The 20481-nt window shown below is 38.3% G+C and overlaps 1 long non-coding RNA gene across 1 annotated transcript in view; it reads right to left on the bottom strand.

Moving 5' to 3' along the window:
* The window catches only part of LOC105513313, a 50625-nt gene extending 33114 nt beyond the window's left edge, over positions 1–17511 (bottom strand). Inside the window, exons 1-2 of the long non-coding RNA XR_001001988.1 lie at positions 17372–17511; positions 10073–10145 (exon numbers count right to left, since the gene is read on the bottom strand). This is a non-coding gene — a long non-coding RNA (uncharacterized LOC105513313). The remainder of the gene's footprint in view (positions 1–10072; positions 10146–17371) is intronic.
* Positions 17512–20481: the final 2970 nt, after the last annotated feature.

Genomic DNA, 20481 nt, shown 5'->3' on the forward strand with positions numbered 1-20481 from the left:
AGGGTGTATGTGTCCAGGAATTTATCCATTTCTTCTAGATTTTCTAGTTTATTTGCATAGAGGTGTTTATAGTATTCTCTGGTGGTCATTTGTATTTCTGTGGGATCAGTGGTGATATCCCCTTTATCATTTTTTATTGCATCTATTTGATTCTTTTCTCTTTTCTTCTTTATTAGTCTGGCTAGTGGTCTATCAATTTTGTTGATCTTTTCGAAAAACCGGCTCCTAGATTCATTGATTTTTTTGAAGGGTTTTTTTGTGTCTATATCTCCTTCAGTCCTGCTATGATCTTAGTTATTTCTTGCCTTCTGGTAGCTTTTGAATTCATTTGCTCTTGCTCCTCTAGTTCTTTTAATTATGATGGTAGGGTGTTGATTTTAGATATTTCCTGCTTTCTCTTCTGGGCATTTAGTGCTACAAATTTCCCTCTACACATTGCTTTAAATGTGTCCCAGAGAATCTGATACATTATGTCTTTGTTCTCATTGATGATGATTCTCATTTGATGATGATTCTCATCAAAGAATATCTTTATTTCTGCCTTCTTTTCATTATTTACCCAGTAGTCATTCAGGAGCAGGTTCTTCAGTTTCCATGTAGTTGTGCAGTTTTGAGTGAGTTTCTTAATCTTGAGTTCTAATTTGATTGCACTGTGGTCTGAGAGACAGTTTGTTGTGATTTCTGTTCTTTTACATTTGCTAAGGAGTGCTTTACTTCCAACTATGTGGTCAACTTTGGAGTAAGTGTGATGTGGTGCTGAGAAGAATGCATATTCTGTTGATTTGGGGTGGAGAGTTCTGTATCTCTCTATTAGGTATGCTTGGTGCAGAGCTGAGTTCAAGTCCCGGATAACCTCGTTAACCTCTCTCGTTGATCTGTCTAATATTGACAGTGGGGTGTTAAAGTCTCCCATTATTATTGTGTGGGAGTCTAAGTCTCTTTGTAGATTTCTAAGGACTTGCTTTATGAATCTAGGTTCTCCTGTATTGGGTGCATATATATTTAAGATAGTTAGTTCTTCTTGTTGAATTGATCACTTTACCATTATGTGATTACCTTCTTTGTTTCTTTTGATCTTTGTTGGTTTAAAGTCTGTTTAATCAGAGACTAGGACTGCAACCCCTGCTTTTTTTTTGCTTTCCATTTGTTTGGTAGATCTTCCTCCATCTCTTTAGTTTGAGCCTATGTGTGTCTGCGTGTGACATGGGTCTCCTGAATACAGCACACTGATGGGTCTTGACTCTTTATCCAATTTGCCATCTGTGTCTTTTAATTGGGGCATTTAGTCCATTTACATTTAAGGTTAATATTCTTATGTGTGAATTTGGTCCTGTCATTATGATGTTAGCTGGTTGTTTTGACCGTTAGTTGATGCAGTTTCTTCCTATCATTGATGACCATTACAATTTGGCATGTTTCTTCAGTGACTGGTATCGGTTGTTCCTTTCCATGTTTAGTGCTTCCTTCAGGAGCTCTTGTAAGGCAGGCCTGGTGGTGACAAACTCTCTCAGCATTTGCTTGTCTGGAAAGGATTTTATTTCTCTTTCACTTATGAAGCTTAGTTTGGATGTGAAATTCTGGGTTGAAAATTCTTTTCTTTAAGAATGTTGAACATTGGCCCTCACTCTTCTGGCTTGTAGAGTTTCTGCCGAGAGATCTGCTGTTAGTCACTCTTCTCGCTTGTAGAGTTTCTGCTGAGAGATCTGCTGTTAGTCTGATGGGCTTCCCGTTGTGGGTAACCTGATCTTCCTCTCTGGCTTCCCTTAACATTTTTTCCTTCATTTCAACCTTGGTGAATCTGACAGTTACGTGTCTTGGGGTTGCTCTTCTCAAGGATTATCTTTGTGGTATTCTCTATGTTTTCTGAATTTGAATGTTGGCCTGCCTTGCTAGGTTGGGGAGATTCTCCTGGATAATATCCTGAAGAGTGTTTTCCAACTTGGTTCCATTCTCCCTGTCACTTTCAGGTACACCAATCAGAGGTAGATTTGGTCTTTTCACATAGTCCCATATTTCTTGGAGACATTGTTCATTTCTTTTTACTCTTTTTTCTCTAAACTTCTCTTCTCACTCCATTTCATTAATTTGATCTTCAGTCACTGATACCCTTTCTTCCAGTTGATCAAATTGGCTACTGAAGCTTGTGTGTGCATCACGTAGTTCTCGTGCCATGGTTTTCAGCTCCGTCAAGTCATTTAAGCTCTTCTTTACACTGTTTATTCTAGTTTGCCATTCGTCTAATATTTTTTTCAAGGTTTTGAGCTTCCTTACTATGGGTTCAAACATCCTCCTTTAGCTAGGAGAAGTTTGTTATTACTGACCTTCTGAAGTCTACTTCTGTCAACTCATCAAAGTCATTCTCCATCCAGCTTTGTTCCATTGCTGGTGAGGAGCTGTGATCCTTTGGAGGAGAAGAGGCGCTCTGGTTTTTAGAATTTTCAGCTTTCCTGCTCTGGTTTCTCCTCACCTTTGTGGTTTTATCTACCTTTAGTCTTTGATGATGGTGACCTACAGATGGGATTTTGGTGTGGATGTCCTTTCTGTTGATGTTGATGCTCTTCCTTTCTGTTTTTCAGTTTTACTTCTAACAGTCAGGACCCTCAGCTGCAGGTCTGTTGGAGTTTGCTGGAAGTCCACTCCAGACCCTGTTTGCCTGGATATCACCAGCGGAGGCTGCAGAACAGCAAATATTGCAGAACAGCAAATATTGCTACCTGATCCTTCCTCTGGAAGCTTTGTCTCAGAGGGGCACCTAGCTGTATGAGGTGTCAGTCGGCCCCTACTGGGAGGTGTCTCCCAGTTAGGCTACACAGGGTTCAGGGACTCACTTGAAGAGGCAGGCAGTCTGTTCTCAAGAGCTCAAACACCATTCTGGGAGAACCACTGCTCTCTTCAGCACTGTCAGACAGGGACTTTTAGGTCTGTAGAAGTTTCTGCTGCCTTTTGTTCAGCTTTGCCCTGCCCCCAGAGGTGGAGACTGCAGAGGCAGGCAGGCCTCCTTCAGCTGCGATGGGCTCCACCCAGTTCAAGCTTCCAGGCCACTTTATCTACGTAAGCCTCAGCAATGGTAGATGCCCTTCCCCTAGCCAGGCTGCTGCTTCTCAGTTCCATCTTGGACTTCTGTGGTAGCAGTGAGCAAGGCTCCGTGGGCGTGGGACCCACTGAGCCAGGTGTGGGATATAATCTCCTGGTGTGCCATTTGCTAAGACCATTGGAAAAGCGCAGTATTTGGGTGGCAATGTCCTGATTTTCCAGGTGCAGTCTGTCATGGCTTTTCTTGGCTAGGAAAGGGAAATCCCCTGACACCTTGGACTTCCTGGGTGAGGTGATGCCCTATCCTACTGTGGCTAGCCCTCCATGGACTGCACCCATTGTCCAACCAGTCCCAGTGAGATGAACCAGGTACTTCAGTTGGAAATGCAGAAATCACCTGTCTTCTACATTGATCACGCTGGGAGCTGCAGACTGGAGCTGTTCCTATTTGGCCATCTTGGAACGGACCCCCCAGAGAAGTACTCTTATTATGCACTGTCTTCTATGTCTGACTAATTCCCTTTGGTTGCCACACGTAAGACTAGTGTGTACAGTGGGTTACAGGTTAAAATTATCTTCACATGCTTCTTACCATTAATTCTCAAAACAACCATATTTTGTGTAAGAACAAACTCTCTTAGAGAGGCTAAGGTACGTAGTTTTCTAGTAACTGATAATGGCAGGATTTGAACACAAATCCTCTGGATACCAAATCCCCATTGCACTTGTGTTTCCCAAGAATGCTTGGTTGCATTCTGTTCATTTCCTAGGGATCTGTGGAAATTTAAACTTCAAAGATAATTTAGGGTATCTGGTGGAAAAAATTTCTAAACATTGAAACATTTCAATGTGACTTGGTTGCTTCTAACAGCCTAACCTCAGATGAAGGTACAAAGAAATGACTTAAAGTTGAAACATATTTAAAAGGGAAGCAGAGCATAAAAGTTTGCAAAATTTACAGCCCAGCCATGTGGCAGATAAAGAAAAAGCTTTTTCAGGAGCAACCATTTGCTAGAAAAAGTTTCATAACTAAAAGGGAGCCAAGTGCTGATAGCCAAGACAATAGGAAAAAGGCCTTGAAGGCATTTCCGAGTCCTTGGCAGCAGCCCCTCTCATCACAGCCCTGAATGCCTAGGAGGGAAGAATGGTTTTGTAGGACAGGCCTAGGGCCTTGCTGCCCTGCAGAGTCTCGGGACAATGTTCTCCACATCCTGATTGTTCCAGATCCAGCCTTGGCTCAAATGGACCCAGGTATAGCTTGGGCCATAGCTCCAGAGGGTGCATGCTGTAAGCTTAGGCAGCTTCTACATACTCAGGTACACAGAGTGTAAGAGTTGAGGCTTGGTAGCCTCAGCCTAGATTTCAGAGGATATATGAGAAAGTCTCTGTGTCCAGGCAGAAGCCTGCTGTTGTGATGGAGCCCCTCACAGAGAACCTCTACTAAGGGAGTGTGGAGGAGAAATGTGAAGTTGGAAGCCCCACACAGAGTCCCCAGTGGGGCATTGCCTAGTGGAACTGTGGAAGAGGGCCACCATCCTCCAGACCTGAGAATGGTAGATATACTAGTAGCTTGCACCCAGCATGTAGAAAAGAGGCAGTCACTCAACTCCAGCCTGTGAGAGCAGCCTTAGGACATGCACCCTGCAAAGCCACAAGGTGGAGCTGCCTAAGGCCTTGAGAGCCCACCTTCTGCACCCATTTTCCCTGGATGTGGGACATATAGTCAATGGAGATGACTTTGGAGCTTTAAGACTTAATGACTGCCCTGTGGAGTTTTGAACTTGTATGGGGGTATGTAGCCTCTTTCTTTTTGATGACTTCTGTCTTTTGGAATGACAATGTTTACCCAATGCCTGAACTCCCATTGTATCTTGGAAGCAACTAACTTAATTTTTATTTATTTATTTATTTACAGCTCATAGATAAAAGAAACTCATTTACAGATAATACTGTGGGTTTGGAACTTGAGACTTTTGGATTAATGCTGGAATGAGTTAAGACTTTGGGGGGACTATTGAGAACAGATGATTATATTTTGAAATGTGAGGACATAAGATTTGAAGGGGCCAGTGGTGAAATGATATAGTTCCAATACACGACCCCATCCAAATCTCATGTTAAATTAGATTCTCCAGTGCTGGAGGTGTGGCCTGGAGGGAGGTGTGTAGATTATGGGGGTGGATCTCTCATAGCTTGGTGCTTTGTGATAGTGAGTTCTCATCAGATCTGTTCCTTTAGAAGTATGTGGCACCTGCCCACCCCAATTGCTTTCTTGCTCCTGCTTTTGCCAAATGGCATGCCTGCTCCCCCTTCGCCTTTTGCCATGATTGTAAGCTTCCTAAGGCCTTTCTAGACAGTGAGCAGATGCCAGCACCATGCTTCCTGTAAAGCCTGCATAATCCAGTTAAATCTCTTTTCTTTATAAATTCCCAGTCTCGGATATTTCTTTATAGCAATGTAAGAATGGCCTAATACACAGTTCTTTATAACACTGATGACTAGGGAAAAAACACAAGTAATATGGAGATTTGGTGTTCAGAGCATTTGTGTTCAAATCCTGCCATTACCAGTTACTAGCAAACTAAGTAACTTAGCCTCTCTAAGGGAGTTTGCTTTTACACAAAATATAGTTGTTTTGAGAATTAAATGGTGGCAAGCCTGCAAAGATAATTTTAACCTGTAACCCAATGCACACATTAGTCAGATTTATGTGTGATGACCAAAGGGAATTAATCAGAAATATATTGTAGATAGTGCACAATGAGAGCACTTCTCAGATAAGGAATGTTACTGAGGGCTCTCAAAACTGTTCTGTATCTTTCCCAAGCCTTGTCTTGTTTTTTTGTTTTTTGTTTTTGAGATGGAGTCTCACTCTATCACCCAGGCTGGAGTGCAGTGGTGCGATCTTGGCTCACTGCAACCTCTGCCGCCCAGGTTCAAGCAATTCTCCTGCCTCAGCCTCCTGAGTAGCTGGGATTACAGGTGTCTGCCACTGCACCTGGCTAATTTTTGTAATTTTAGTAGAGACGTGGTTTCACCATTTTGGCCAGTCTGGTCTTGAACTCCTGACCTTGTGATCTACCTGCCTCGGCCCCCAAAAGTGCTGGAATTACAGGCATGAGCCACCATCCCTGGTCCCAAGCCTTGCCTTTTACTCTTCCACCATTGGTGCTCTACAACTATTCACATCAAAGGCTTTAAAGAACTCTGCAGAGTTTTCTTGTTGACTCAAACCTCTTGCATTTGCTTCTTCTGCTCTTACTCACCTTCTCCTCTGCTCTTCCACTATATGTGCTGAGGGTCCAGTGAGCATCTGATTACAGCCTCTTCTTTGGTGCCCGTACTGTTGTATCACCTTCCTCACTCTCCTTGCCCAGCTGAGGATCACAGGTTCATCTCATACTAGTTACCTTGTCCACCCATTACAATTACCTGTATATTAATTTTTTCTCCACTAGACTGGGAACTCATGGATATTTGGGCTTTTGCTTTACTTATCATTACTATCATTACATCTCAGCACCTAACAAAGTGTAGGCTATAACAGATACTCAAGAAATGGCTGGCTAAATCAATACAATTATATTGATATGAGAATAAAGTAAGATATTTTCTGTATAACTGAATGCATATACAAAGAAATTATAAAATACCTAGAATGGAGCAGATATAAATATCACCTCTATTTCTCTGTTGACTCTTCCCTCCTAAACCCAGGAAAATGACAACCATGAACTTGCTCTTTCACTACTAACAGATATTATATTTCAAAAACAATTGTCATCAAGAAAATTTTCATGACTCATGTATCCCCCTTATATGCTAACTTTAGAATCCATTGTTTTAAAACCACACAGTGTAAAGTTTTTAAGGTGTATATATACATTTTTTCTAAACAAATGAGAATGCAGAGAGCAATGGGTTTCAATACAGTTTACCTTTGGGAGTACTTTATTCCTCAATTTGTCTGTCTTATGTATATTCACATCTGGTTGGTGCTAATAAAAAATGAATTTCATACTTCTTCTTCCTTTGTCATTAAAAATATCTAAATAGTTTTTCTAACTTTTTGATTTTATACATCATTGCTTTCTAGTATCACAGGAAATTGTGTGTGTGTGTGTGTGTGTGTGTGTGTGTATGTGTGTGTCAGAGAGTGGGGGAGAGAGAGAGAGCAAGAGATTCTGCCATCAGATCCTCTAGACCCTATCTCCACTGTAATGAAGCTTCAGCAAAATTTGAAAGGCCTGTGTGTTTTTGTTTTAATAAATGCATCCCTGAGAAAATGAGTCAGACTAAATAAAAAGTGGGCCAGTGAAGGAGATTCAGAAAGATAATAGCCCAATATGCCAAGAAAATATAAGCATGGCTGAGCTAATTCGTTCTCTGATGTTTCTCAATTTTCCTTGTGACTTCTAATAATATATCTATTTCTTGATGCAGACCCTAGAGATAAGAATAGAAACACCATTTTAAAATATACTTGTATGGTTGTTGTAAACATGCAGTCTCTGTTACCCTTTGTAATGCTTAGAAAAAAAAGTCATTCAAATTGTGATATTTTTGTAAAGTGAACCTATAGCAAATAACAGAGTCAGTCTGAATTATAAATCCATTAAAGCACTCAATCATCAAAATTAGTAATGCGGAGAAATGGAGCACATTGCTTTCTACTAGGCTAGATTTAGAATGAGTTAGATAAGATAATATGACTTAAAAAGAAGAGTGACTCAGGATCATAAAGTTAGGTTTATTCTTAGGCTAACTCAACCACCAAAGGGTAAACTATTTGCCACCTAAGAATTGGGTACATTTAAGCTCTTACCGCAGTAATTTTTCAACCAAGCCATGGGTCACTTAACAACATCTGGACGCATTCCTGGTTGTCACAACTGAAAGGAGGTGCTATTGGCATTTAGCGGGTAGATGCCAAAGATGTTACTAAACATCCTGCAATCACAGGACAGCCCACACAGCAAAGCATTATTTACCCTGAAGTGTCAATAGTGCCATGGTTGAGAAATCCTGCTTTACAGGAATTCTCGGGAAGTTGTAATTTTTGTTATATTGGGCAATGTTGTTATTAACTGAAAAGGTACCTTGGTTACTGTGGTTTTAACTGGAAAATTACATTTTAGTTGGATTATTACCATGTTGAAATATTAATGACTGGGTGACATAATAAAACTAACACTAAAAACATTTTTTAAGAGTCGTTAATTATAAAGAGTTTAGGAAGTGACCAAAACCCTTACAGCCGATATTTACTACTGCATGTTCCAGTTTGCTAATGCTACAATATAACATCTGATAAAACTCTAATTATGAAACAACTTTACAATGAAATTTGATAAGAACATTTCACTGTTATTATTTTTTTCCCACAATAAGCCCATTTTCTTTTTAGGTGAAATATTAATTATAAATTAACTAACTGAGTTGTGATTATTTAGGCCCTCCCCTTTACTGGAAACAATTTAAAACGTACAGAGTGATGTTCTATAATCATTATTTAAAAACACCATCTGTGCTGCTCAGAATTTAAAGTGAACCTAAATTACAAGTGTTCCTCTCTAAGGAAAACCTGGTCCTTGAAATTCACAAAAAGGATAAATAATATATAATTTCTATTCTTCTTAATATATTTTAGGTCCTCTGAATCCATTTACCCCTAAGTATTCTCTGCTTGAATAAAGGAAGCTTGACATGGTTTGGGTCTGTGTCCCTGCCCAAATCTCATGTCCAGCTGGAATTCCCAATGTTGGAAGTGGGGTCTGGTGGGAACTAATTGGATCATGAGGGTGGATTTCCCTTTTGCTGCTGTTCTCGTGAGAGTGAGTTGTCGCAATACCTAGTTGTTTAAAAGCGTGTAGCACCCCCACCTCATTCCTCGTTTTCCTGCTCAGTCAAGTAAGACCTGCCTGCTTCCCCTCCACCTTTTGCCATGATTGAAAATTTTCTGAGACATCCCTAGCCCTGATTCTTGTACAGCCTGCAGAACCATAAGCCAATTAAACCTCTTTTCTTTATAAATTACTAGTCTCAGGTATTTCTTTATAGCAGTGCAAGAACAGACTAATACAGAGCTTTAAAAGGATTTGAATATATTTTAGCTAGTTCTTACAACTATAACCTTAGCCATATTAAATAAAATGCCATCTTTAATTACCAGAAAATACATGGTAAATTATAAACATAACAACAATAATGTTTAATGCATACCAAATATTGGTGTTCCTACCAAAGGGTGTTGTCTTCATATGGTTTGTTTTGGCAAAAAACATAGTACCCAGCTTAAATACACTGAAGTTTTGACAAGTATTGTGAACTGAAAATACATAAAAAGATACATGTTTTCAGCAAGTGTGCACAGAAACTGTGTATTATATAACTCATCTGTGATTTTATACTTAAAACCATATGAGTTTGAGGTGTACTGAGTATTTATCTCTGTGAATAACTGACTTTAGAAAAACAAAATATCATTTCCTTCTGGATCATAAAATGCCATTTGTTCATGCCTGTCTAAAAATCATAGATCCATCAGGTAAATGTAAAGAAAATAGCATTACCCAAGTTTCCACTTTCATGTAATAACTCCTACACTGATGAGCAGATTAATCCACCAGGCTGATTCACCATTTCCTTTCACCCAGGGCTCTTAACAAATCTTGTTATTGACTATGTAAATTCGTATATGTTCTTTAAAAATTTGATGTTCTCAAGGTACTGGCCTTATAAATTTTTTTATACGTTGAAGAATGACTCACAGATGTCTTAAGGTAAATAAGCGGGGGAAGAGAGATTTCTATTCCATTTACTTTGCTTTGAGTCTTAGTAGAAGAATAAGCTAAAAAATATATTTTATGTCTGTGGGACTAGATATGAAGAAATGTTTTTATGATAAAACCATTCAGTACTACTTTTATCCATATAGTTCTACATCAACTCTTCTCTTATATAGTATAATATCACAGGAGTAAATTGTTTTTCAATAACCCCAAAGTATGTAATTTTCTGTTTTAAGGTCTCTCCTCACCTGATTATCATTTTCCAAATTTTTTGCCAAAGGGAAATTCAGTTCCATATCTCTTACTTTTCTTTTTGCTTATCTGAAAAAAAAAAAACAATGAAAGTCATAGAGTTAGTATATGATGATGATTACCTGGAACTGAAAAACTGGTGGTCATTAGGTTATTTCTGTATGTGAAACATTAACAAACCAAATATACCAGTAAGTGGTCTTTATTATCCTCTAGATACCACTCTGCATCTAGGTAATCTCATTCTGTTCATTCTATTCCTGGCCTTCCACAGGATTGTAATGGGAAACCCCAGGGCTATGTCCCTGACTCCTCTCTTCTCCCTCCACACCTGTACTTAGAAATGCTGTGTCCCATTCCCCAGACTCCTTTCTCTCCTATTCACTCTTGGCCAGGGAAATTTTCCTATCATTAGGTGTTTCTATGTCCTGCCTTCAAGGGAATATATTCCCACTTAAAAAGAACATTTAGGGAGGCACAATATTAACCCAAAGAAATGTGTGACCCCCAAATTGATAATTTCAGACTCTAGTATTTGACTAGCTCTGAGAAAGACAGAAAAAGTTTGAGAAACTTATAATTTATAATATCTCCTAAGAACCTGCTAACTTTTACACATGTGTGTCTCAATATTTTTTGACAACACGTGTCTGATGAGCAATGGCAGACCTTATGAGTCTGGCCTCTAGTGAGAACCTTTTGGGAGTTTTTGCATTCAAATCACACTTAGTTTATACTAAACCTGCTCAGTAAGATTGATGTTTATATTTTATCACATATTTTCAGGCTAAAAAAACAGGATCCTTTTAAATTCCAAGCTCCACAATATTTTTTCCTTATAAAGAGCTGTCACAAATTATTGCTGTTTCTTACCAATAACTAAACAAACTGCTATGGACTGAGTTACACCTTGACCCCAATATTATTTGTTGAAACTCTAACTCCCAATGTGATGGTATTTGGAGATGGGGCCTTTGTAAAATAATTAGGTTTAGATGAGGTCATGAGGGCGCGGGGCCTCATGGTGAGATTACTGCCCTTCTAAGAGGAGACAACAGAGGCTTTTCTTCCTCATTTTCTCTCTCTCTCTCTCTTTCTCTTTCTCTCCCTCTGTCCACTTTATGATACCGTGAAATGCCATGAAAAGCAGCCATTTTCAAGCCAAGAAGAGCACTTTCACTGGGGAACCAAATTGGCGGGCACCTTGATCTTGGACTTCTAAGCCCTCAGGACTGTGACTGTGAGAAATAAATTTCTATTGTTTAAGCCACCCAGTCTATAGTATTTTTTATGACAGCCCAAGCTGAAAAATACACACAGAAATAAATAGAAAAATAAATAATGAATTGATCCCCTTCATTGTCATTATAAAGACAATATCACAAATAAAATACAAAATTTGGCCATAAGAACCCCATCCAAACAAATGAGCTCTTTTATATTAGGGTACATTTTATCAAGATAGGTGTTTTTTGTTTGTTTGTTTGTTTGTTTTTGTTTTGTTTTGTTGATGGAGTTTTGCTCTTGTCACCCAGGCTTGAGTGCAATGGTGCAATCTCAGCTTACTACAACCTTCACCTCCTGGGTTCAAGCGATTCTCTTGCTTCAGTCTCTTGAGTAGCTGGGATTACAGGCGCCTGCCACCACACCTGACTAATTTTTGTATTTTCAGCAGAGACAAAGTTTCACCATGTTGGCCAGGTTGGGCTCGTACTCCTGACCTCAGGTGATCCACCCACCTTGGCCTCCCAGTGTGCTTGGATTGATAGGTTCTTAATGCATCAGTTTAAAGTCTTGCCCTGGGAGTACTGAAAATGTTAGCTATAAGAAGAGCTCTCGTGACTTAATGGGCAACCTTGATCCATATGTGTTACTTCTCCTGGTATAGCTCACATATCTGTGAAAAGGTGGCTAAGACATTGATATTCTATGAAAAGTTGTAGTGAGCAAGCTGCTAAACATCACCACACTGCTGCAGTAAGCTCTGTGTAAGTCTTCAGAAGAGTACCTTGTTTGCAAGTGTTTATTTTATTCTAATGGGTTGTACTCTGAGTAGGACAAAAATCACCAATCAAAGACATTCTACCAACTAAGATGAAAGAGATATAAAGAAAAAAATATTAAGCAATAAAAACACTAATGGCTACCAGGTAGTAGGCCCTTGCTATGTTCTGTAACTGTTCCAATTGATTGACAGGTAACAACTCATTCAATCATGAAAACAACTCCATAGATGTTATATACTCTTTTTATATATTACTGTAAGTTCCTACTTTAAGGATGAAGAAGGAGAGATTCAAAGAGACTAAATAACTTCCCTAGGACAGTTGGAGAGGTAACAGAAGAAAGAGATTTGAACCCAACACAAAGTGGCTCGCAACTCTTTTATTTCAAGCATGAGATATGGCCTCACAACAATACCTTTCCCAGCTACAGCAAAGGAGGTAAGATGACCCAAATGCAGCTTAGAGGCTGAAGAAAACAACCAACTCTGAAGCTAGGAAACATTTTTGTATCCTGCCTTCCAGTCATTATATGATCAGATACTGAGAAACCCTGAGCCTCACATGCTCACTGCCGTAGTAACAATGTACACGCAGCCAGTAGACTCATTATATTCAACAAGTGAGAATTCATCGAGCTGAATAATTTCATTGACTCTAGACCTGCTTCATATTTCTTCAGCATATTATTCTTAATTCCCTCAACAATTAAAATCATATCAATGGGCTACACCAATGCCAACATTTGAAGACTTTTACTTCCAGCTGTGTAAGAGCTACACTTGAATCTGGTGTGACTGACAATATCAGGCTCTAAATGAAATCATGAGGCCACCAAATTATTATGGTGCAACAAGGCCAAACACTAAACCATCAAATAATCTTGGAGGCATTTTGCAGCCAATCTAAACAGTTAATAAAATGAGATCATAGGTTTTCCAGAAAGTAAAGCTAGCCATCTCTGCCTGATTCTGATAAACAAATCTCCATGTGAAATTTGGGGGAAGAAATTTAGAGTATTCCCTGGGGACTGGGTTCAGTCTCTAGCTATCCCAATTTCAGACTCACCCTGTTATACTGCAGGGTGGGGTTGATGTTCTCTTAAAGCTGTTCAGCTCATCTCTCTGATGGCTTATGGTTTTTTACCTTTTTAATTCTTCCAAATCTACATTAAAATGCCAAATATGATTTTCATTTAAATGCCAACATAGGGTTTATAAACATTATTGAGAAAGTGAAAGTGTAAAATTAGGAGCATACACACAAGATGAAACATCCAAACAAAAGAAGAAGAAAAAATAAAGAGATAATGAGAATGAGCAAAAGAGAAAATACACAGAAGGGAGAAATTGCAGCCACTGGATACGGAAAGAGTGGGAACAGATTTTAATTTACTCATGCATTTCTCATGAAGCTGTGGAAGATATGCTCCAAATGCTTACTCAGACTGGGGCTGGAGAATACAGGTTCCTATGGGAACAGAAGCAGCTTACTGCCGTGGTAGTCTGCGTTCCAAATGTAAGTTGCAGCAGCAGCCTTCTTTTCCTATTCAGAATATTACTTGTGCTCTCAGTCTCAATTATTGCACTCCAGAGAGCTGTGAAGAGCAAGCCCGTATCCTTAGCTCCTTGTTTCTTCCTGTCTTCCGAATTCAGATGTGTATTCTTTCCAAGAGTTTGTCTTTTTTCCCTTCCCTGCAATTTATCAGGCTATTTCCTTTCCCTCAACATTCCTTAAACACCCAGTACAGTGTATATATTATGTCTAAAACACAATGCTGCAGAAATGCGAAAGGTCACCTCATGTTGGCCAAACTACCCAACTATCACCAGAGATGTATACTGCCTCATCAGAAACACACCGCCTATATTCATTTTGTTCTCATTGGTCCCTAAAGACAGATAAACAAATCAGCACCATTTTGAACTAAAGACAAATGAGCTCTCTTAGACGACAAATTATTTCTCTTGTCTACATAGACATTCTAACACCTTGCACCTTTTCATTACTAGGCTATTGTTTATTGTTATTGTTTACCTGGCTAGTGAGATAATCTTGACATATTATTTTGCAGCTGTATTAAGGTTCTTAGATATTCAGTTATCTTCTCATGCTTGGAAGTGTTTATTAACTAAGAAATAATGGATTCAGTATCCACTTTTTAAAACAATGTTTCTCAAAATAAAATCTGTATACCACCTGTAAAATAATCACTTCTGTGGTTATTAAAAATGATGATTATTCATCAACCAAAAGATATATAACTAAATACTGGCACATCGATACAATGGAAGTCTATTTAGCCATAAATTATATAAGCAACTGATACACACTATAAAATAAATATTTTACAAATATTGTGCTGAGTGAAAGAAACTGGATGCAAAAGAAGTGCATTTTATATGATCCATTTATATTAGTTTCCTCATAGGAATACAGTGTTCACTTTGATCACCCAAAGAAACTATAAATGGATCATATAATAGGCACTAAACTCATTGAGCATGGTGGCTGACGCTTGTAGTCTCAGCACTTTGGGAGGCCGAGGCAGGTGGATCACTTGAGGCCAGGAGTTCAAGATCAGTCTGGCCAACATGGTGAAATCCCATCTCCACTAAAAATACAAAAATAGCCAGGCGTGGTGGCATGTGCCTACAATCCCAGCTACTCGGGAGGCTGAGGCAGGAAAATTGCTTGAACCTGAGAGGTGGAGGTTGCAGTGAGCCGAGATTGGGCCACTGCACTCCAGCCTGGGCAACAGAGTGAGACTCTGTCTAAAAAAAATAAATAAATAAAATAATATGCACTAAACTAATAGAAACTGTTAGAAATCAGATCAGCAGTCACTCCTGGAAGGGGGATACTGAGTGGAAAGGAGCATGAGGGAATTTTCTTGGGTGCTGAAGATATTCTATGTCTTAATATACATTCACAAAAACTGATCAAATAAAATAATTAAGATCTTAACCTTTCCTTGTATTTAAACTACATCTCAGTTTTTAAAAATGCTGGTTCCTATGTCCTATCACCTAAGCATCTGCATTTACGGGAACAGACTATTTTGAAGAATGACTTTAGATATACAGAAAAGTTCCAAAGATAATGCAGAGTTCCTATATACACTGGACCCAGTCTCCTCCACTGTCAACTTTTATATTACTATTTCACATTTGTCATAACTAATGAACCAGTATCAATACACTGTTATTAAGCAAATCCCATACTTTATTCTGAATTATTTGGTTATTTTTTTCCCATTGTCCTTTTTCTGTCATAGGACCCCGCCCAGAATACCACACTGCACTTTGTCATTATGTCTTCTTTAGCATCTCTTTACTATGACAATTTCTTGGACATTGTTGTTGTTTTTCATGACCTTGACAGTTTTGAGAAGTACTGGTCAGATATTTCATAAAATATCCCTCAGTTGAGGTTTGTTTGATGTTTTTCTCATGATGAGAGTAGGGCTATGGATTTTTGGGAGAAAGACCACTGAAGTGAAGTGTCATTCTTATCACACTAAAGCAATGGTACATATGATCAACATGACATCACTTACAGTGTTCACCTGGATCACCTAAGAAGCATCTGCATTTTAAATCCAGTTCCTTGGATATTTCCTATATTTACTAACTTTCAAAGTGCCATATTAAATTTTAACATTTCACAGAACATTACACAAGTCAATGTTAGAAGCTGTAACACAACTCTCTGCTCAAAGCCATCTATTACTCCTCAGAAGAAGTGTCTGCCATATCTCTTTAATATGTCTTGTACCTCTGTGTCAGGAGATAGGATGGATGCCCTGCTTTTCCCATGGGATGACCTTTTCCCCAAAACTCTCAGTTCCTTTGAAAGTCATGCTACCCAATATGTTTACTGCCCAAGTAACTCTCTCTGACTCAGTCATCCACAAGCCTTTGATTGCCCCTGACAATTCCTTCGAGATTTTAGTTTCCAACTGTTCCTTTTCCATAAACGCTTATTTCATATTTTTCAGTGACATCAATATCCACACATGTGTTTCTTTCAATACATGTCCTCTCCATTTCTTGCCCCCATCTTTGGTGATCTTATCTCTGTTCCACCTCATCCATGGTCATGGTTAAACTTCATTATTAACAATTTTATCCACTCCAAAATTTCCAGTTTTAATCACCCCATCCAACACATCTGTTTTCTATGACATCCTCTTCTTCTATCCTCTTTAGAGTACTCTGATTCCTAAAACTCTTTTCCTGTCTGTAAAAGTCAAAAAACAAAAGAGAACAACAACAACAGAAATAATAACAAAAACCACATCACTTCTAGTCAGTTGTTCCTGCTAGCAATTTGTCACCATGAATCTCACTCAAGTCCTCACTCTCCTCCTTACCTTCCTTAGCTTCTATGGCGTAATATTAAAATATTCCTTCTATCATTGCCACATGGCCAAACTTAATCCTGTTTAGAACTAACTCTTTTCCTATCTTGCTCCTGAAATATAGCAGCTAATCACAAATGGTGGCAAAATGTATAATATGTTTGCTGTGATCACATTAATTTCATAGCCACACTCATTAAGGGGGCCTTAGTGTAGCTCTGTCATCCCTCTTCATTTTCACTTATCCAGTCCCATGGGGAATTATTTTATTTTATATTTCCATTGCCTTGGGAAATTATTCTCTTCTCTCTTCAAACTTTTGCCCCCTTCTCCACTGCTGCAACCTCGCTTTCAGTTAATGAGCTTGCTTATTATTTCATTGAGGAAGTAGAAATAACTAGAGGAAGATTCTTGCATGCTTCCACCACCATATAGAGCAACATCATTACCCATATGCCTTACCTGATTATCAAGGCAAACCCACCTATTTAAGTACTAAACCCATCCACTGCAGTGCACTCAAGGCCATTGCTCTTGCTATGGCTTTGTCTCTTGCATCATCATTTTTTTCACTAGTGGTCTCTTTATATTAGTACATAAACACAAACTATCTTGAAGAAATCTTCCCTTGATTCTATATCCCTTCATATAGTCCCTGTCCCATTTTTCTCCTCTACAGTGAAGAGTTTGTGTAGTCACAGTGTTTTTTTCTTCTCTTCCCATTCCCTCTTGGACCCACACTGTTTAGGCTTGTGTTCGTGCTGTGCCACAGGGGCTGCTCTTGGCAAGGACACAAAAATCCTCTGTATTATGTTGTCTAGTGGTCATTTATTAGACATTCAATTTAACCAAATACTATCACTTACACAAACATTATTCACACATTATTACTTGAAACAACTTCTTTACTTGACCTTCATAATACCAACCTTGTTTTTCTACCCACCTCACTGGCTGCTCCTTCTCATTCTCCTTTGATAATTCCTCTACACCTCCCAGATCTTTAAACACAGGTATGTTTCAGGACTCAGTTCTCTCACACAGGTGATCTTTTTGTATTCTGCAGCTTTAAATGTGACTACCAACTTTAAAATTCCTAAATTTATATTTCTAGTCTGAATTTCTCCCTAGAACTGGAAACTCATATCTTCATTTCTTGATATCTTTATTTAGATATCCAATATGCATCTGTAAAAGAAAAATTGCACCAGATAAGTTAAATGGGAAATGAAGACTTTATTCAAGACTATTGCAATAAAGGAGAAAGATTGAACTCAACTCTGATAAAACAAAAAGTGAGAGAGTTTCAAGCACTGAAGCGAGCTAATGGAAGAACAGTGGAAAACTGACATCAGGGGAAAGGTTGATTCAGGTGATTAGCACATCAGTTTTTGCAATTGGTGCTTATTGAAGTTAGACTCCTCCCCTCCCACAGAGACTAAGAAATAGAGATGCTTTCTTTCTTTTTATCTTTTAAAGTTTTATTTTGGTTTCAACTGACATGTAATAATTGTGTATGTATGTGTATATATATGTATATGTGTGTGTGTGTGTATATATATTATATATATGCCTATAGTCATATACCTATATGGTACATTTAAGAGGGATAGTGTAATGTTTCTATATATGTATACATTGCATAATCATCAAATCAAGGTAACTAGCATATCCATCACCTCCAATACCTGTCATATCTTTGTGGTGAGAAAACTCAAAATCCTTTTTTCTAGCTATTTTGAAGTATATAATACATTATTCTTCACTGTAGTCACCTTACTTTGCAGTAGGATACCAGAAATTATTCCTCTTCTCTAACTAATTTTGTACCCATTGACCAACATCTCCCCATCTCCCCCACCTCTGGTAACCACTATTCTACTCTCTACTTCTGTGAGATCAACTTCTTTATAATCCACATATAGGTGAGATCATGTGGTATTTGTCGTTTTGTACTTGGTTTATCTCACATAATAAAAAAAGACAAAATAACAAATGCTAGTGAGGGTGTGGGGAAAGGGAACTCTTATATATACTGTTAATGGGAATGTAAATGAGTATAGCCATTATGGACAACAGTGTGTAAGTTCCTCAAAATACTAAAAATAGAACTACCATATGATACAATAATCCAACTACTGGGTTTACATCAAAAGGAAATAAAATCAGTATGTCAAAGAGATGTCTGTGCTCCCATGTTTACTGCGGCACTATTTAAAATAGCCAAGATATGGAATCAACTTAAATGTCAATGAATGAATGAATGAATGAATGGATTAAAAAATGTGGTGCGTATGTAAACAATATAAAACTACTCAGCCATAATAATAAACGAAATTGTGTCATTTGGAATAACGTGGATAAACCTAGAGGTGCCATCTTTCTTAAAGATTACATGTCAAAGGGATTGCTTCTAGCAGCTTGGGAAGAATATTTCTGGGATGTGGAAGATTTGGATCTCAGGAGGGCAGAAACAGTTTTCTCTTGCAAATTATCTAAAATTAGTGTTCTTTAAAAAGAAATGCTATAAGCCTATAGTCAGGAAGAAACTTGTCCAAAATATAGTCAACTTGAGGGGAATTTTAAGGCCATCCTGGTCATATCTTAAGCTTAAAATCACCAAAAATGAATTATTGATTTTCTTCTACCCTCAAACTTGTCCATCCCCCAGCATTCTCCAACTCAGTTGCAATTATATTCTTCCAGTTATTTGGGTCAAAAACCTTAGAGTCAACACTGATACTTTCTACCTTCCTCTCTGTCTCCCCCCAGCACCCCCACCCACTTCCAATTCCTCTTTAATCTTTATCTAGCTTCCAACCACTTTTCATCAGACTTTTCACTCCACCCTAGCCCAAGGCAGCAAAATTGTCCAATGTATTATTAAATTACTTTCCTACTATTCTTTCTGGTTTCATTCTTTCTTGTCCTATAGTCTACCATGACTGCCAAGTTTCTATTCCACTCAAATCCAAAGCTGTTATCTTGGCTTAAAAAGCTCAATATATTCTTCTTCCTGTTTTCTCCTTACTTTAATCTCGACCTTTGCCCCCACACTCTAGATTCTCCGTGCATATTTGCCTTTCTTAGTCACATGTGCCTCTTTGTTGTCCGTCATACGTTCCAATTATGTCTCTACCTCCAGAATTTATGACTTGCTTTCTTCATTGTTTGAAACACTCTTCATACAGATACCATCTTTCTTTCTTCTTTCTTCTGTCAGGTCTCAGTTCCAATGTCAAACGTTACTACCTATTTTGGTCTTTCCCTAAGCTCATGTAATATTACAATATAACAGCCCCGTTTTTTCTTCATAGTTCTTATCACCACTTGGTGTATTATTGTGTTTGCTTAACTGTTTGTCTCTCCAATTAGAATGTATGTTCTTTGAGAACCAGGGCTTCTTATATGTTTGTTTACCAGAGAAAGTGTGCCAGGAGCAGAGTAAGCAATAAGTATTTGTAAAATAAATGAATACATTTTCTGCCTTAGATTGATGGTTACAAATGGCTATTGACTCCCATTAAAGCACTTCACAATCTTCAGTGAACCAGTGCTATGCCCTTTTTTATTCTTTCAGCCCTGGCCTCTCTTACCTTCAGTGATTTAATCATCAACATATTTGATTATCTTGGCTGCACAGATAATAATCTTCAATGTTTGAACTATTTAATGAAAAAGCTGTACTTGAAACTAACCTCTTAGCTCTGCAATGCATTTCTTTGCATATAAATACCTGCATTCTCATTTCTCCCTATCCTTTTGACCCACTACAGCTATCTTTGTCTGGATTATGATCTCTAAGTTAAATTATTTAACTTCACCCTGGTCTTGCTTACTCTTCTCTCTCATTCAACCCCTTCTCTCCCAGGATGAGTTCTATAATCAGTCAATTTGATAATGTGCTCATTACTGCTCCCAATTCATTCATATTTTAGGAAACACTTAGCATGCTGAGGCTTCTGATCCTCAGCATTCGTAAAAATCTAACATTTATTGTATCTTTTCTAATTCCTTGGTTTCATGTGGTATCTTTCAT

The sequence above is a fragment of the Colobus angolensis genome, unplaced genomic scaffold (assembly GCF_000951035.1).
Source record: "Colobus angolensis palliatus isolate OR3802 unplaced genomic scaffold, Cang.pa_1.0 Scaffold229, whole genome shotgun sequence".
Classification (NCBI taxonomy): domain Eukaryota; kingdom Metazoa; phylum Chordata; class Mammalia; order Primates; family Cercopithecidae; genus Colobus; species Colobus angolensis.